We start from the raw sequence: 6875 nt of genomic DNA, 5'->3' as shown, positions 1-6875 counted from the left end.
ATGTATAAATAATTGCATGTTTTCCCTGGAATAGTCTTCCTCAAGACATCTTAACTCTTCTTCCCCCATCAAGCCAGTCAGGGAATATCATTACCAGTAACTTTATCTCTACTGGTTGTTGTTTCTTAATTCAAACAGGGTGCTGTGGAATTTCAGAACAACCTCAGTCAGATGGAATATGGCTACAGAAGCCACTTAGCCGCTTAGTAACCAGATAGCATAATGGCACGTCTCCCTCCAGTATATAAAAAGAGCAGCAAAAATGTGAAAAAATATATACTCATTTTACAAATGTTCCACGCATCTGAAATTCCCGCTGCGTAAGTGTTTTGTATCCCACTTATGGGTTGGATGAAAGTGTTTTATAAAAAAACGCCTCGGCGTCCTGGAGGGCTTCAAATTAAGTTACGGATGGCAATTTGTTGTACAAGAGATGAAACACTACATTATAAACTTCCATTTTAAAGCTGTAAGAGCTCCACTGTTGTGTTTCTGCACTACAGATAATAAAGGCTCAGAGATGTTGGCTTTGCAGTTCAGGGTTGGACCCTCATCAGTGTAGGCTTTACATAAAGTATGCACTGAATGTATGTAAACACATTTGACTGCCAAAGTGCTGCAGGGACTGAAAGAAGAAAACGTGACTGATATATTGTATATGCGCTCTGGTAATGATTTTATAAAGCTGAGGAATACACAGTCGGGCTGTCAATCGATTAAAATTATTTAATCGCAATTAATCGCATGATTGTCCAAAAAAGTGACTAAAAACACAAAACAATGACAAATATTGTCCAGAAACCCTCACATGTACTGCATTTAGCATAAAAACTATGCATAGAACTTATTTTCATTCACATATCTTGAGGTGAGAGGTCAAGAGCCCCCTTTGAAAATGGCCATGCCTAAGCTTTACCTCCTGTGCGACAACTATGACACGGTTGGTACCAGTGGATTCCTTCGGTTTGCTAGTTTCATATGAGGCCAGTATATTCGGAAATTAGTGGTGTTTAGATTAATTTGCGTTATCGCGTTAACTTTGACAGCCCTTATACAAACATAGATTTGCCTTTTTTAATGGTGAAAGAGAGCCTATATACTGTCATCTTGAAATAATGTCCAATATCTCAGACTTTTCTCAATTCCTTTCAGTTATTAGTATTCTTGGGAACAGAAATAAATAAATATAACATTGTTTAAATGGAGAAATACTGTAAATTAACAAACAACCTTCTTAATTCAACGTATTAGAGCTGAACCATAGTGATAATAGTCACTATTTTTATTTTCATGATATTCATATTCTGATATTATTGTGACAGTTGTTTTCTCTGTATCTAAAGAACATTTTCTTTCCTGTGACCAGTATTTTGTTTTTCATCATTAAGAGCGTCTTTCAGTTCCCTGGACACATGAAACTACCGGAGCACTTAGCCTCATCCTTCCTCTCTCTATATAAAGAGTTATTTACGGATGACTAGGAATACTCCAGCTCTCTGTTTTCCTGCCTCACTGAGGAACAAATGTTGTGCCTTCAGACGGACTTGAAAAGCTGCGACTGGAGTGACGAGGGGCGTACAGACGAGTGAACACATCACTGCCGTATAGGCATCCTCACTCACACTTAGAAGTCTGGAGTTTCCCTGATACATAAATATGTATCATCTTACACTCTATGACTATGAACACGTGAGCAACCTGAGCACAGCGTTGCAGTCTAATCCAGAATTAAACGACCGGGAAAAGTCAATCAGTACTATTTGTGCTGAAGTACGGAATCAACTTCACGAGCAGCTCAAATTTGTTAAATCTGTATTACATTTTAAGTCTGTTATTTCCAACCCGGTCTCACAGGAAGGCGTATAAATACCACAACATTACATGGACATTCCGCATGTCATGAGAACGCAATTTAGCCTTTTTGTGTGTTCATTTGTACGCCGCTTTTTGTGTGTTCATTTGTACGCTACGCAAACGTCCGCAGTTAGGTTTAGGCAAGAAAACCACAACCTTAGGTTCAGGAAAGAAAACCAGTTAGGGTTAGGGAAAACGTCACGGTTGGGCTTAAAATAAGTATGTGAACTAAGTAAAATACGTACGGAAACAACGTGACCCAACTATGGAAAACACGTAACAAATGTCAATAAAAAACACGTGCCAACGTCAATAATGCAACTTACAAAACAAAACACCGGTCAACAACGGTCTTGAACACGAGTCTCCTGGTTAGGGATGTTAATAATTAACCGTTTAACCGACATTAAGCATTTTAACGATTAACGCTATCGGTTAAAACAGTTAAAAGAAATATTAATAATGAATTAAAAAGCTGAGGGGCTCAGAGGAGCGGCTCGTCACTTTAAGGAGAAAAGCTGGTCCACCTTAACAGCCCACCTTAAGAGGCAGAGCCGGAGTTTCAGGATACAGGAAGTCGGCTCCGGTCTCTCCAGCTCGCTTGAGCGGAGCGGAGGAGTTGTAGTTTCGTAGCATTTATTCACCAAAAAATAAACTGTACACACACTGCTACACTTCCATTCACAGCTATAACGCCACCAACAACCTCACACTCACAGCCAACACACACACGGTCTGTTGGAAACTCGCTAAAGTTACGCAGACTGCACGTGTGTGGCGGCGGCGAGCACGAAGCCTCCGGCAAGGCTACTACTAAACGTACCACAAATACACACAGTTTGACGGACACTCGCTACACTTACGCCGGGCAGAGACACAGCTGACAACCTGCTAAACTAAACTAAATGTGCGGTGGAGACTTTTACTGGGAAAGTGGCTGCATGTCCGCGACACTACACGCAGCAGCGTGGCTGCTACGGTAACACTCCTAGACGGTGAACTGGAGACAGTGAACGCAGCATCGTGGCTGCTACGGTAACACTCCTAGACGGTGAACTGGAGACAGTGAACGCAGCATCGTGGCTGCTACGGTAACACTCCTAGACGGTGAACTGGAGACAGTGAACGCAGCATCGTGGCTGCTACGGTAACACTCCTAGACGGTGAACTGGAGACAGTGAACGCAGCATCGTGGCTGCTACGGTAACACTCCTAGACGGTGAACTGGAGACAGTGAACGCAGCATCGTGGCTGCTACGGTAACACTCCTAGACGGTGAATTGGAGACAGTGAACGCAGCATCGTGGCTGCTACGGTAACACTCCTAGACGGTGAACTGGAGACAGTGAACGCAGCATCGTGGCTGCTACGGTAACACTCCTAGACGGTGAACTGGAGACAGTGAACGCAGCATCGTGGCTGCTACGGTAACACTCCTAGACGGTGAACTGGAGACAGTGAACGCAGCATCGTGGCTGCTACAGTAGCTCTCCTGACGGGTGAACTGGGGACTCAGTTGTCTGTTGTGCTCTTACAGCTGGTGCATCGCTGCATGCGAGGCACTAATCTTGTCGGTTAACGGTTAATAATCAGTTAACGAGGGTCGGTTATCGGTTAAGAATTTTTTTCAGAATTAGCCTCCCTACTCCTGGTTAAAAGTTCGTTGTTTGTTGGGTTTTGGGAAAACATCATGTAAAATACGTACGGAAACAACGCAACCTAACTACACAATACACACGTTAATATCAAACGTCACTAACGTAACTTACATCCGCATTCCCACCCGCTTACCATAAGTGGTCTTTCTCGCTTTTTATACTACGTCACTAACTCTTACCGTAGCATTTATGTGCGGATGCTTTTACATTGTAGTCAGTACAGGATACGTGGAGTACAAATGACACACGGAAATCAAGAAAGGAGTACTTTGCATATTATTGTGGCATTTATACGCCTTTTCGTGCGAACCGGCTGGTTATTTCAGAGAATTTTAATAAGAGTTGTATTATAGTCTTGGCTTTAGTATTTTATGTTGTTTTTTTTTTTAAACCACTTTGGAAGTTTTGTTTCTAATTTTTTTCCTTAAAATGTCATAATGAAAAGAAAACCCAAACCAATCTCAACGTCACATAGTTTCATCAAGAAACCATAAATTAATACACAAAATTGACAAGTAAAGAAGATCGTTCCAACAAAGACAAACTGTTCTTTGTTAGTACAATAAAAATCATTAGTCGCATGAACATTATCCGGTCCATCAAAGCTCCTCATGCAGCACATTAACTGCAGCTGCTTTGGAAACACACACCACAATGATCTTCCATAGACGCACATACTGTAGGAACAGTTAAATACAAGCTGTAGTACAGCACTTCTTTCCCTCTCGTGGATGCGCAGCTACAAAGTGAAAACGAGGAGATGAAAGAGAACATTTCTTAACATGTTAAAGCCAGCGGACCATCACATTCATCACTGGGTCACTCCTCCATCCCACAAAGTACTTCCTCCTCTGCGGGGAGAAATTGATAACACATTGTCTGTTTGCTCCGTGACTGCCTTAGATTACAATATATATCTTTATTTATTTTTTACTGTATACATTAAATCTTCCTCTATAGTGTTCACATTTAAAAGCACAAACTGTTTTGTAACTATGGCTCTCTTTACATACAGTGAGGCGTCATTACTTAAAGATCCCTCCAGATATGTTTTAAGACAAATACTCTGTTTTGAATTATAATTTGTTTCCAATATGTATTCTTTTTCTTACAAAAAGGTTCAACTGCCTAATTTCAAATGTTTAAATTACATCTGCTCCTTCTCCTTTTCATTTAAAAAGCTTAAAGGTGCTAAATTCGGAATTAAGAACATTAATATAGCAACAAACAACTATTTGCTATGTAAAGATGTAAAGACGTAGAGGAGTAAAGTCTACCTGAGCAGAGAATGAAATCACGCCCGCTCTGTGTGTTGTAATCCGAGCTTTTCTGTGCTTTGTTTACGTAGCCAGTCCGCGTGCATAGTAGTGCATGTGTATCCCAATGTGAGCGTGCCCCACTGGCTAGCTAATCACTGCCGCTCTGCACTGCTCTCATACAGTGGTTACAGCTGATAACGCCGTCCCAATCCATGGCGTTATCGCAGAAGTGTAACGAGGGCCCTCAAATAAACACTGCTTTATACACAGTCAGGAGTCACAAGCCACAAAAGGTTGGAAACCGCAGGTTAAATCTTTAAAGGGAACCTATTACGCTTTTGTGCATGTAAAAAGTCTGCAAAGTTACAAAGCCCAAAGTCCACACCAAAGGGAGAAACACTGCTCCTGAACTGCCTGAAACGCCTTGCTTGAAGTCCCGCCTTTTCTTCCGTAACGTGGTGATGTCACCAAGTAACACACTTTGCCTAGCGGCTAGTTTGGCACGCCCTCAAACAAAGCTATTTCGAGCGGAGCTGGAGTGGAGTCCGAAGAGTTTGGTATAAGAAAAGAAAAGCGTTTTTTTTTTTTTATTATTATATTTAACATTTAAGCATGTAAACATGTTCTAGTAGAAACCCCAAATACAAGTATACACCTGAAAATAAGCATAATAGGTCCCCGTTAACAATATGTTGTATTTTATAAGTGTATATGTTTGTGAAATCTTATGGAGGGGAGTAAAAAGTACAATATTTCCCTCTGAAATGTAGTTCAGTATAAGTTTAAAGTAGCATTAAATTGATATACTCAAGTAAAGTACCTTAAGTACAGTACTTGAGTTACTGGTATTACTAAAATAACATTTTGATTTAAATGCTGTCAGTATGTGACTGTTATAAATGTGTGTAACGAGTGCTTCAAAGGGCTTTGATATGTGTAAAAAGTAGGGCTGTCAAAGTTAACACGATAATAACGCGTTAACGCAAATTTGTTTTAACGCCACTAATTTCTTTAACCCATTAACGCAACTTGCATTTTTTTATGTTGTGGCTCAGTTTTAAAGCTCGAGTGAAGATGCTGGTATCATATGAAACTAGAAAGCCTAAAGAATCCATCGGTACCAACCATGTCACACTAGCTTGTCGGTATGAACATTTTCAAAAGGGGTTCCTTGACCTCTGACCTCCAGATATGTGAATGAAAATGGGTTCTATGGGTACCCACGAGTCTCCCCTTCACAGACATGCCCACTTTATGATAATCACATGCAGTTTGGGACAAGTCATAGTCAAGTCAGCACACTGACACACTGACAGCTGTTGTTGCCTGTTGGGCTGCAGTTTGATATGTTATGATTTGAGCATATTGTTTTATGCTAAATGCAGTACCTGTGAGGGTTTCTGGACAATATCTGTCATTGTTTTGTGTTGGTAATTGATTTCCAATAATAAATATATACATACATTTGCATGAAGCAGCATATTTGCCCACTCCCATGTTGATAAGAGTATTAAATACTTGTCAAATCTCCCTTTATGGTACATTTTGAACAGATGAAAAATGTGCGATTAATTATGGACAATCATGCGATTACATATTTTAATCGATCGACAGCCCTAGTAAAAACAACTCTTGTTTAATGAACACAAAGCTTTATGTTTTGCTGGGTTTGTTGCAGCAGAAAGTAAGAACCAAATGTACTTTTTTCAAATAAATTTCTCATTAAATTGCCTTGGAAACATGTCAATTTAGAACAATGGGAACTCCACAGTCACGAAGGTTTCTAAAGTTTAATAATATGCATTTGTTAAATGATATTACTGCACTGGAAAGCAGTTGTTGTCGTGAGGGTTTTTAAAATCTTCATATTCAGTTATGAGCCCCTCCACAATATCAAATGTGGCATTTATAATCCCAGCAGAGCAGCAATATTTACGCCATATTTACACCGTATTCACCAATAATACTTCATGCTCCTTTACTGTGAGCCACATCCTCTTCAGTCGAGGGTTTAGTCTCTATCTCCATCTAGTGGCCACATGACGAACTCCATGATGAATATAACCTCGACTGTCTTTTGAGTTTCTGTTCCTGCAGACGTATA

The sequence above is a fragment of the Sebastes fasciatus genome, chromosome 17 (assembly GCF_043250625.1).
Source record: "Sebastes fasciatus isolate fSebFas1 chromosome 17, fSebFas1.pri, whole genome shotgun sequence".
Classification (NCBI taxonomy): Eukaryota; Metazoa; Chordata; class Actinopteri; order Perciformes; family Sebastidae; genus Sebastes; species Sebastes fasciatus.
Note: the sequence above shows the minus strand (reverse complement) of the source record.